Raw genomic sequence first — 10,467 nt, 5'->3', positions numbered from 1 at the left:
ATATTCTCATATACCTTAACATTTTTTCTCATCATTTTCTTCTCTCAAATCTAATTTTAATTTTTATGATGCCTTTGATTTTGATGATAACACTCCTGTGTTCGCTTTTCAAGTTGGTACCATTGTGGTTGTTAAAGAAGAATCGAATAATCAAGGGCAGAGAACAGAGTATCATAGCTTTATTCTTGGTCACAACATTGTCAATCATAATAGAAAGAAAGGTGAGTTAAGGTTATATAATGATTATTTTGCTGAAAATCCTAAATTCACTGAAAGTCAATTTCAAAGAAGATTTAGGATGAGTCGTCACCTTTTTCTTCGGATTGCAAATGCAATGAAAACTCATAATGCATATTTCAAACAAAGGATAGATGCTCTTAATGTTCTTGATTTATCTTGCCTTTAAAAGGTAACTGCAGCTCACAGAATACTTGCATATAGTATTCCTGCAAATCTTACTGATAAATATCTTCGAATTGGAGAAATCACTGCGATAGAAAGTGTTAGAGCTTTTGTCAAAACAATCGTAAAAGTTTTTGGTGATTGGTATCTAAGGGCACCAAACGAGGCTAATATTTATCGATTATTATCAATTGGAGAGCAACGTGGAGTTCCAAGGATGTTAGGGAGCATTGATTGTATGCATTGAAAATGGAAGAAATGCTCAATTGCATGGCATGAGATATATACTAGTCATTGTCATAAACCAACTATAATTCTAAAGGCAGTGGCTTCACATGATCTTTGGATATGGTATGCCTTTTTTGGAATGCCTGGATCATTAAATGATATTAATGTTCTTGATCGGTCACTTATCTTCGCCATACTTGCTAAAGGTCGAACTGCTTTTGTCAATTATATAATTAATGGGCATGAATATACAATGGGATACTATTTAGCAGATAAGATTTATCATAATTGGTCAACCTTTGTTAAGACAATCTCAAGGCCATTATAAGCAAAGAGAAAATATTTTACAAGCAAGCAAGAGTCTGCAAGAAAGGATGTGGAGCGGGCATTTAGGGTGCTCCATGATTAGTACTTAAAAGTGCATTTTTATCATGGTTTTATATCATCATTTTGCACTTGAAGTATCAATAACTCCTTAACCAAAGCATGTTTTATAATAATATATCTAATAATATAAGATACCTTTAATTTGTGGTAAATGTTCATTTTAAATGCAGGTCTATCACATAAATGAAAGGATTGATTGATGACTTTAAGAACTTAAATTGCAAGGATAAAGAGATGACCAAACTTAGAAAAGAGATGTCGGTGCAATCCAAACCGGAACACTATTCGGTAATTGGGTCATATCTAGAGCTATATATCTCAGATTTAGGTCCAATTTATATGGATGGAAAGGTAAGACATAGGCCTACAACTTTCATATGGAGCCCAAGATCTAACAAGGCCATTATCAAGTCCAAATTGTAGCAACAACAAAGAAGCCCGAATCTGTCTTCCAGCCCGAGCACTGTTCGGTATTTTGGCCATATCTGGAGTTCTAGAAGTCCAAATGAGCTGAATGTTTTACACAAGAAAGCTGAGACAATTGCCTACAACTTTCATGTTTGCAACTGGCTCCAATTTTGACGTTATCAATGATGTTTTGGGCAGACAAGAGAAGATAAGGATTGTCACTAAGTCAAAAGTTGGCCACCCACTTATCAATTAGTCATCAAATCAATAGTTCCCAATTTTGGCCTATAAAAGGAGGCATTTGCCATACATTTAGGCATCTTGGTTTCCAGATCAAGATCATGCTCTTCCTTTCTCTCTTTGTATTTTTTATGCTTTGTTTTCATTAATATTAAGTTTATGCCTTTCATTTCCTTTCCTTTACTTAGTTAACTTTTATGTTCTTATTTTGTTTATCTATTTTGCTTTCTTTCATTATGTCTAGCTAAGTTAGTTATGTCAAGGTGAAAAGGTTACACTAATGGTGTATGAATAAGTATAATGTAAACTTAATATGGACTTTAATGTTTGATACTAACATGTTTTATATTTGTTATCTTGTTCACTCTTTAATACTTTGCTTGTTAAATGACTAATCTTGATTTATGTTGTATAACACTTGGTACAACATGTTGTAACCCAATTTTGGATTCACTAAAATTTTTTGGAATGTTATTTTATCTTATTATTCATGACAAAAAAATATAATAAAAAAAAAGAAAAAAAGAGTTTAAAATATATTTTCTCGAGTCAACCGTCATTTTCGATCAAAACCGAGTCCACCGGGTCAATACGGGTCCCACCATGTCGACCGGAATGAAAAATGAGTTTCGGGCTGTTTCGGGTCAAAATTGGTATTTTTGGTCAAAAAACCCGGTCGACTGAGTTGATACCCGTATAAAAAAGTTTTTTTTTGTAATTTAAAATTAATTTTTAGCGGATGAAAAACTTTTTATAATACTGATTTGAATTTTTAATTTTTACCCCTATAAATAAATATTATTATTATTTAGTATTATTATATTATTATATATAATAAGACAAATAGTAATCGGTGGAAGTTGAAAATCTTAACGATCCGTGAATTGTTGTCTGAATTCATTGGCTATAAATAGCCAATGAATTCAAGACACAGCGGAAAAAAAAAAGGAAAAGGATAAAAAATTGATTCTCAATTTCAATTCTGAATTCGGAATTACTATTTCGGGTTATTACTATTCATTTTTCTTATACTTTTTCTGTACCCTAGTAAGATATTAAATTTTTTTTAATAAATTGAAAAATACCAAAAATATCCCAACCGTTAGATTTAATAGTATTTAGATCTGAGCCTTTGATTTCGTAGGATACAATAGGCTTTACCACACCAGATTTAAAACCCAAATCAATCTCCACCGCTCAAATAATCTTCCCTTCGATCTGGTTGCGCCACGTCAGCCGGTGTACCGAGGGCTCGGTACATGGCGATACACCAGATCTCAGACCATTCACTTCTGACCGTCCGATCACTTGAAGATCAAACGAATCACAACCGCATGATCTGTTCATCCGAGATCCAGCGGTTGACAGCCTTCAGACGCACGAGCGCACCATACACTCGTCCACACCGTAGCACAACCCAGAGCTTCTCTCTCCTCTCGCCGGCGATTATCTCTCTCTCCGTCGATCTCCCATTTCCGGCCGGTTCAAGCCGTGAAACCACCACAGAAACGTGCATCGCCTCCTCCTGAGCAAAACCCAGGCTGTTTTATACTTTTGAACCGGCGATTTTGGCCGGACAAAGGCCGCGACCGACATCGGCCAATCGACCTTCAAGTCGTCAATTCTCCCTCCTCAGCCATCAACGGCCAACGGGACCACCACCATCAGAATCCTCGTCCTCAGATCTACCAGAATCGACTATCTTTTGGCCGGAACCTCGCCGGAAAATTTCGCTCGTCAACAGTAACCGCGCGTCAACAGTAACCGCGCGTGAGCCACACGCGCCGCCAGTGGCATTTTCGATAAATTCGAGGGTATTTCAGTCTTTTACCTATACAGGGGTACTCAGGTAATTTTTTATGGTATTTTTTGATATTTTTATATATAAATACTTGTAAATTTTTGCATGTGAAAAAAAAAACAAAAGAAAACCAAAATAAATAACGACGCGGGTTTAACACCCATTTTATCATATCACTATTCATAGGTCAAAAATCTAATTTTCAAGAATTGATATATCTATTTGTGAATGATATCAAAATAATTTTTATTTTATAAAATAAATTTTGTCGACACGTCTCTTTTATTTACAGAAAAGGACCGATGTCAAAAAAAATTAAATACCAAATATGGATTATGTCCATTATTATTTATTTTGGTAAATCAGACGTAACTCTCCTTTTTAGGGATAAACGTCGACATTTTAGACAAAGTCTCCTAATTTTAGGGACTGATGTCATTTTTAACGCGTCTCCTATTTTTAGGGACCGACGTTAAATATGTTAAAAATTTACAAATAAGCTCAAAATATAATAGCATTTGAATCAAAATAAGAAAAACACATAAGTAAAGGTAACCTTTCTCTGAAAGGATGTTTTAAGGGTGGTGTCTACCTTCCCTTAATCATAACTAACCCAGTATCCGAATCTCTAGGACCAGTGTCTAATTTTGGATTTCTAGTTCCCTCAAATTACTAGATGGCGACTCCAAATAAAATCTTTATTTCCCCCAATCAAATAAAAATTAAATTCCTTTTGTTTTTAAAAAAAACAAACAAAAAAAAGGAGTGGAGCCGTCGCCCGATGTCGTGTAGCGACAGAATGGCGACTCCACTGGGGAATTAGGGTTGAACCAACTACTTGTGTTTGCTTTTCATATGCTTTTTCTTATATGTTATTTATTTCTGGCATTTATTTTGTTTACATTATTTATTACTGTAATTCTTTTTAATTTTTCATATTGCCATATGCATGCATGATATTTATTTGTGTACTCACACACTTCACGATGAGCCCATAAAAGCTCTGGACCCGAGCTTCGTCCTTTTTAAGATTAGAAAAGAAAGATTCAAGTGGCAAGTGTGACTTATGTCCACTGATGCTCATTTGGACTTTCGCTTGGATTGTAACTCACCCTATGTAACGGGTATTGTGGAATTTTCTCCCATACTCATGTTGCATAAGGTTAAGAGGCTGATTACTTCACAAGTAATTCGGGCAATCTAAGAACCAAATAATTTCTTTAAGGATAGAATAAACTAAGCCAAACCTTATGAGTTAAATCCTATCAAGTAGGATATAAGACACAAATAAATATCAATGCATTAACATACATTTTCATATGCATTCCATATTCTCATTATATCTCCACCGATCCTTATAGGAAGTGTGAGATGAAAAAAAAAACCAAATTTATTGAGGAATTTTTGACCAGATCAAAATTAAGGCAACAAATTTCTTCCCTCAATCAGTTCAAGTTCCTGTAGGTTTGGAGTCCTCAGTGAGAACTATTCTTAAGAGAATCTGATCTGGTCTATTCCTCATCATAAGTTAAAAGAAAGCCTGAAACAAATAACAAGCATGCATCATGCATATGGCATTTTGCATCCATTTGCACATTTCATTCATTTTTATTGCATTCATTCAGGCTGAAATATAGGTCCCCCAAAAGACCATAAAATTCATTACACTCGACTTCGAAGAAAGATAATGGAGAACGAAGAAAGAGCACATCTAGAGGCTCACTATCAAAGGGAGATGGAAAGCATGAAAACTGATATCGCAAGACTTACAAGTCTACTCGAGCAGGCCCTAGTATCCAAGTCTGGAGAAGATACCTCTACTCAGCCAACGGTTGCAACTCCATCTATATCTACTCCAGTAGCTCCTTTCGTGTTCACTTCTCAAAATCTAGGGGCAAATCCTTCTTCATCTGAACAGCAGTTCACTGCCAATGTTCCACCAGCACAAGTGCCGATCATAAACTTGACAACTGATGACTCACATAGGATGAGATACTCTAAACCTGTTGATTATGACAAATTGACCGCTCTAGAAGAAAGATTGAGAGCAGTCGAAGGGGCAGACTTATATGATCCCGTTCATGCTGCAGAGATGTGTTTAGTCCCAAATGTAGCTGTACCCAAAGAATTTAGGGTACCAGAATTTATCAAGTATACGGGAACTGAATGCCCACTCACTCATCTTAAATCTTATTGTAATAAGATGGCAGAAGTGGTGAATGATGAGAAACTTCTCATCCATTTCTTTCAAGACAGTCTTTCTGGATCAGCATTAAGTTGGTATACAAGACTAGATAATACTAAGATCAGAAAGTGGAAAGATTTGGTCAAAGCTTTTGTGGAGCAATACAAATTCAACATGGAGGTAGCCCCGGACAGGTCAAGCTTGTTAGTCATGGAGAAGGGCAACAAAGAGACTGTAAGAGAATACGCTTTGAGATGGCGTGAAAAAGCATCTCATGTGCAACCCTCTTTGTTAGAAAAAGAAATGGTCACTCTGTTTACCAACACTTTTAAATCTCCTTACTTTGAACACCTAGTGGGTAGTTCAGCTCAGCACTTTTATGATGCTGTAACTATTGCTGAGAGGATAGAACAAGCAATAAGAATGGGGAGAATGTTAGAGCCTACTGAGAAGAAAGGCTTTATCGGGAAAAAGAAGGAGTTTGAGGTAAACAATGTGGAAGGAGGGTACAAGGGTAATAAGAAAAATTACCATCACTATAACTTCCAAATACCTACCCAACAAGTTGCAAATGTAAACTTCACTAAACCTTTCCCTACCAACCAACAAAGTCAACCAAATAACCAACAAAGTAACCAGATTGTTAATCCTCCAAGAAGGAATTTTCAAAGAACCCAAGAACGGTTGCCACCATTACCACTTCCCTTGGGAGAAATGTATTCGAAGTTGTTGAGTATTGGGCAAGTGGCCCCTGTTCCCTTAACCCCACTACAACCTCCATACCCAAATTGGTATAAGCCTGATATGACATGTGAGTATCATGCTGGCATTGCTGGGCATAACATTGAAAGCTGCAATGCATTCAAAAACAAGCTTCTGCAATTGATAAAAGCTGGATGGATAACTTTCGAAGATGCACCGAATGTGAATTCCAACCCTTTACCCAATCATGCTACAAGTGGTAAAGGGGTGAACATGATGGAAGTCTTGGGACAAGAACCTGCTGTTATGGATATCAACAATGTAGAAGAAGGTGAAGAGAAAGGCTGGAACTGTGATGATGGGACAAGAACAATAAGAGAAGATGAATTGTTACCTCAGTTAACTGTCCATGCTCTAGAAGAAGCTCCTACCAACGCCTTTGTGCAAAAGCTTTCAGTTGAAGAAGTATTCCAGAATTGGGAGATAGAAGAAGCCCCAATTGTTTTCAAGAAGAATTCTGAAAGTGAATCCTCCATAAATCCACAAACATATTGCATTGAAAATGAATGGCCAAACTTTGATAAGGATGAGATTGCAATGGATGAAGAAGAATGGGATGAGGAGTTTGCTAGACAGGTAGAACAGTCGGAGCATGCTTGGAAACCTGCGAAGGAAGAACTAGAGGTGATAAATGTAGGCACTGAGCAAGATAAAAGAGAGTTAAAGATTGGAAATCTGATCACTATAGAAGAAAGATGCAGTTTAACCTCATTACTACAAGAGTATATCGATGTGTTTGCCTAGTCTTATACAGATATGCCTGGTTTAGACATTGATATTATAGTACACAGATTACCTTTGATAGAAGGATGTAAACCTGTTAAGCAGAAATTAAGAAGAACTCGTCCAGATATTGTGCTCAAAGTCAAGGCAGAGATAGAGAAGCAGTGGGATGCCGGTTTTCTAGAAGTTATTAAATACCCTCAATGGGTATCTAATATAGTGGTGGTACCAAAAAAAGATAACAAAATCAGAGTATGTGTAGATTTCAGGGATCTAAACAAAGCCAGTCCGAAGGATGATTTTCCTTTGCCTCACATAGATGTCCTGGTAGACAATGCTGCTAGGAGTTCAACTTACTCCTTTATGGATGGATTTTCCGGTTATAACCAGATTAAAATGGCTGAAGAGGATAAAGAGAAGACCACTTTTATCACACCATGGGGAACATTCTGCTACAAAGTGATGCCATTTGGGTTGAAGAATGCTGGAGCCACGTATCAAAGGGCAATGGTGACACTTTTCCATGATATGATGCATAAAGAGATTGAAGTGTATGTGGATGATATGATTGCCAAGTCTAAGAATGAAGAAGATCATGTTCAGGTTCTAAGAAAATTGTTTGAAAGACTAAGAAAGTATCAGTTGAAGCTGAATCCTTCAAAATGCTCGTTTGGGGTAAAGTCTGGAAAGTTGCTAGGATTTGTGATAAGCAATAAAGGAATAGAGGTCGATCCTGATAAAGTGAAAGCAATTCAGGCTATGACAGTTCCTAAGACTAAGAAAGAAGTAAGAGGTTTCTTAGGACGTTTGAATTACATTGCTCGATTCATATCTCAATTAACAACAACATGTGAGCCAATTTTTCGATTACTTCGGAAAAAGAACCCTGGTATATGGGACAAAGATTGTCAAGAGGCTTTTGATAAAATAAAGCAATACTTACAGAATCCACCTTTACTCGTGCCCCCTGTGCCTGGAAGACCTTTGATCTTGTATTTGACAGTAACTGAGGTAGCAATGGGTTGTGTGTTGGGACAACATGATGAGTCTGGAAGAAAGGAGCAAGCTATCTATTATCTGAGTAAGAAGTTTACAGATTGTGAATCCAGATATACTGTGACTGAGAAGCTATGTTGTGCTCTTGTATGGAGTACGAAGCGTCTTCGACAATATATGTTGTATTATACCACCTGGTTGATCTCAAAAATGGATCCTCTTAAATACATCTTTGAGAAACCCTACTTGTCAAGCCGAATAGCAAGATGGCAAGTGATGTTGGCTGAGTATGACATTGTATACAAGACAAGAAAATCTGTAAAAGGAAGTGTAATTGCTGATCATCTAGCAGATAATGCTATCAATGACTATGAGCCTTTGAAATTTGACTTCCCGAATGAGGATGTGTTGATAGTAGAAGAGGACAAAGAAAAGAATGATTGGTGGATCATGTATTTTGATGGGGCAGTGAATGTTTCTGGTAATGGAGCAGGCGCTGTGATAATCTCACCTGACAAGAAGCAATATCCCGTCTCAGTCAAACTACAATTTGAATGCACTAACAATACTGTTGAATATGAGGCTTGTATCCTTGGATTAGAAGCTGCTTTGGAGATGAAAATAAAGAAGCTTGATGTCTATGGGGATTCAATGTTAATAATCTGTCAAGTGAAAGGCGAATGGCAGACCAAGGAGGAAAAATTGATACCATATCAACAATATCTCTCGAAACTGACTGAGGGCTTTGATGAGATAGATTTTACCCATATGGGAAGAGACAAAAACCAGTTTGCTGATGCTTTGGCAACCTTAGCTTCTATGGCCAAAACTGATTACGGAGTGAGAGTACAACCAATCTGCATTGAGATTAGAAATTTTCCAGCTCATTGTTGTTCAGTTGAAGGAGAAATAGATGGGAACCCATGGTTTTATGACATCAAGTAGTTTATCCAATATCAAGAGTATCCCTTGGGGGCATCCAAAGCAGATATGAAGACCTTGAGAAGGTTAGCTCTGGAATTTTACCTGGATGGAGAAATTCTATACAAAAGGTCATTCAATGGGACTTTACTGAGATGTCTAGATGAAATCGAAGCTAAGGTAGCATTGCAAGAAATTCATGAAGGAATTTGTGCAACTCATGCAAGTGGGCATATGATGGCTAGACAATTACAACGATCTGGGTATTTCTGGATGACCATGGAGAAAGATTGCATCAATTATGTCAGGAAATGTCATAAATGTCAAGTGTATAGTGATAAGATAAATGCACCTCCAGCTCCTCTATTTAATATGACATCACCATGGCCATTTGCAATGTGGGGAATAGATGTGATTGGGCCAATCAACCCAAAAGCCAGCAACAAGCATCAATTTATCTTAGTAGCCATTGATTACTTCACAAAGTGGGTGGAGGCCAGCTCTTATGCCCATGTAACTCAAAAGGTGGTAAAGAGTTTTATTGAGAAAGATTTGATCTGTCGGTATGGTTCACCTGAGAAGATAGTGACCGACAATGCCCAGAATTTTAATGGAAAAATGATCACAGAATTGTGCGTGAAGTGGAAGATTAAACATTCAAACTCATCTCCCTACAGACCAAAGATGAATGGTGCTGTCGAAGCTGCAAACAAGAATATCAAGAAGATTATCCAGAAGATGGTAGTCACTTACAAGAATTGGAATGAGATGCTTCCTTTTGCTCTACATGCATATCGCACAGCAGTAAGAACATCTACTGGAGCTACACCTTATTCACTAGTATTTGGGATGGAGGCGGTGATGCCTTTGGAAGTAGAAATTCCATCTTTGAGAGTACTAATAGAATCTGAACTAGAAGAAGCTGAATGGGCTAAAGTGAGATATGAGCAGCTAAACATGATAAGTGAGAAGAGGTTAGCTGCAATTTGTCATCACCAGCTATACCAAAGAAGGATGGCCAAAGCATATGACCGGAAAGTCTGACCAAGAGAATTCAAAGAGGGTGATCTTGTACTTAAAAAAATCTTACCACTACCAAGTGAAGACCGAAGCAAGTGGACACCAAACTATGAAGGCCCATATGTAGTGAAGAAAGCTTTCTCCGGAGGGGCTATGTTGTTAACTAGGATGGATGGAGATGATTTACCTAGGCCCGTGAACTCTGATTCTGTGAAAAAGTATTATGTATGATGTATTTCATCCAATCAAAATCAAATGAAATGAAGTTTTGGCCAGGAAATTCTCTTTGCATATACCTCACCAAAAAGCCCATGCATGATCTCAATGGCTCAACAATCTGATCTTTCAAATGTTTTTTTTACAAGAGAACCCATTCTTCTTAAATGAGGTTTTA

General features: G+C 37.1%; 1 pseudogene; it reads left to right on the top strand.

Moving 5' to 3' along the window:
- The first annotated feature begins 5,153 nt into the window (after positions 1–5,153).
- Positions 5,154–9,179, top strand: LOC105115429 (uncharacterized; annotated as a pseudogene).
- The last annotated feature ends 1,288 nt before the right edge of the window (positions 9,180–10,467 follow it).

Source organism: Populus euphratica, unplaced genomic scaffold (genome assembly GCF_000495115.2).
Source record: "Populus euphratica unplaced genomic scaffold, PopEup_1.0 scaffold696.1, whole genome shotgun sequence".
Taxonomy (NCBI): Eukaryota; Viridiplantae; Streptophyta; class Magnoliopsida; order Malpighiales; family Salicaceae; genus Populus; species Populus euphratica.
Note: the sequence above shows the minus strand (reverse complement) of the source record. Positions and strands in the feature narration are given on the sequence as shown.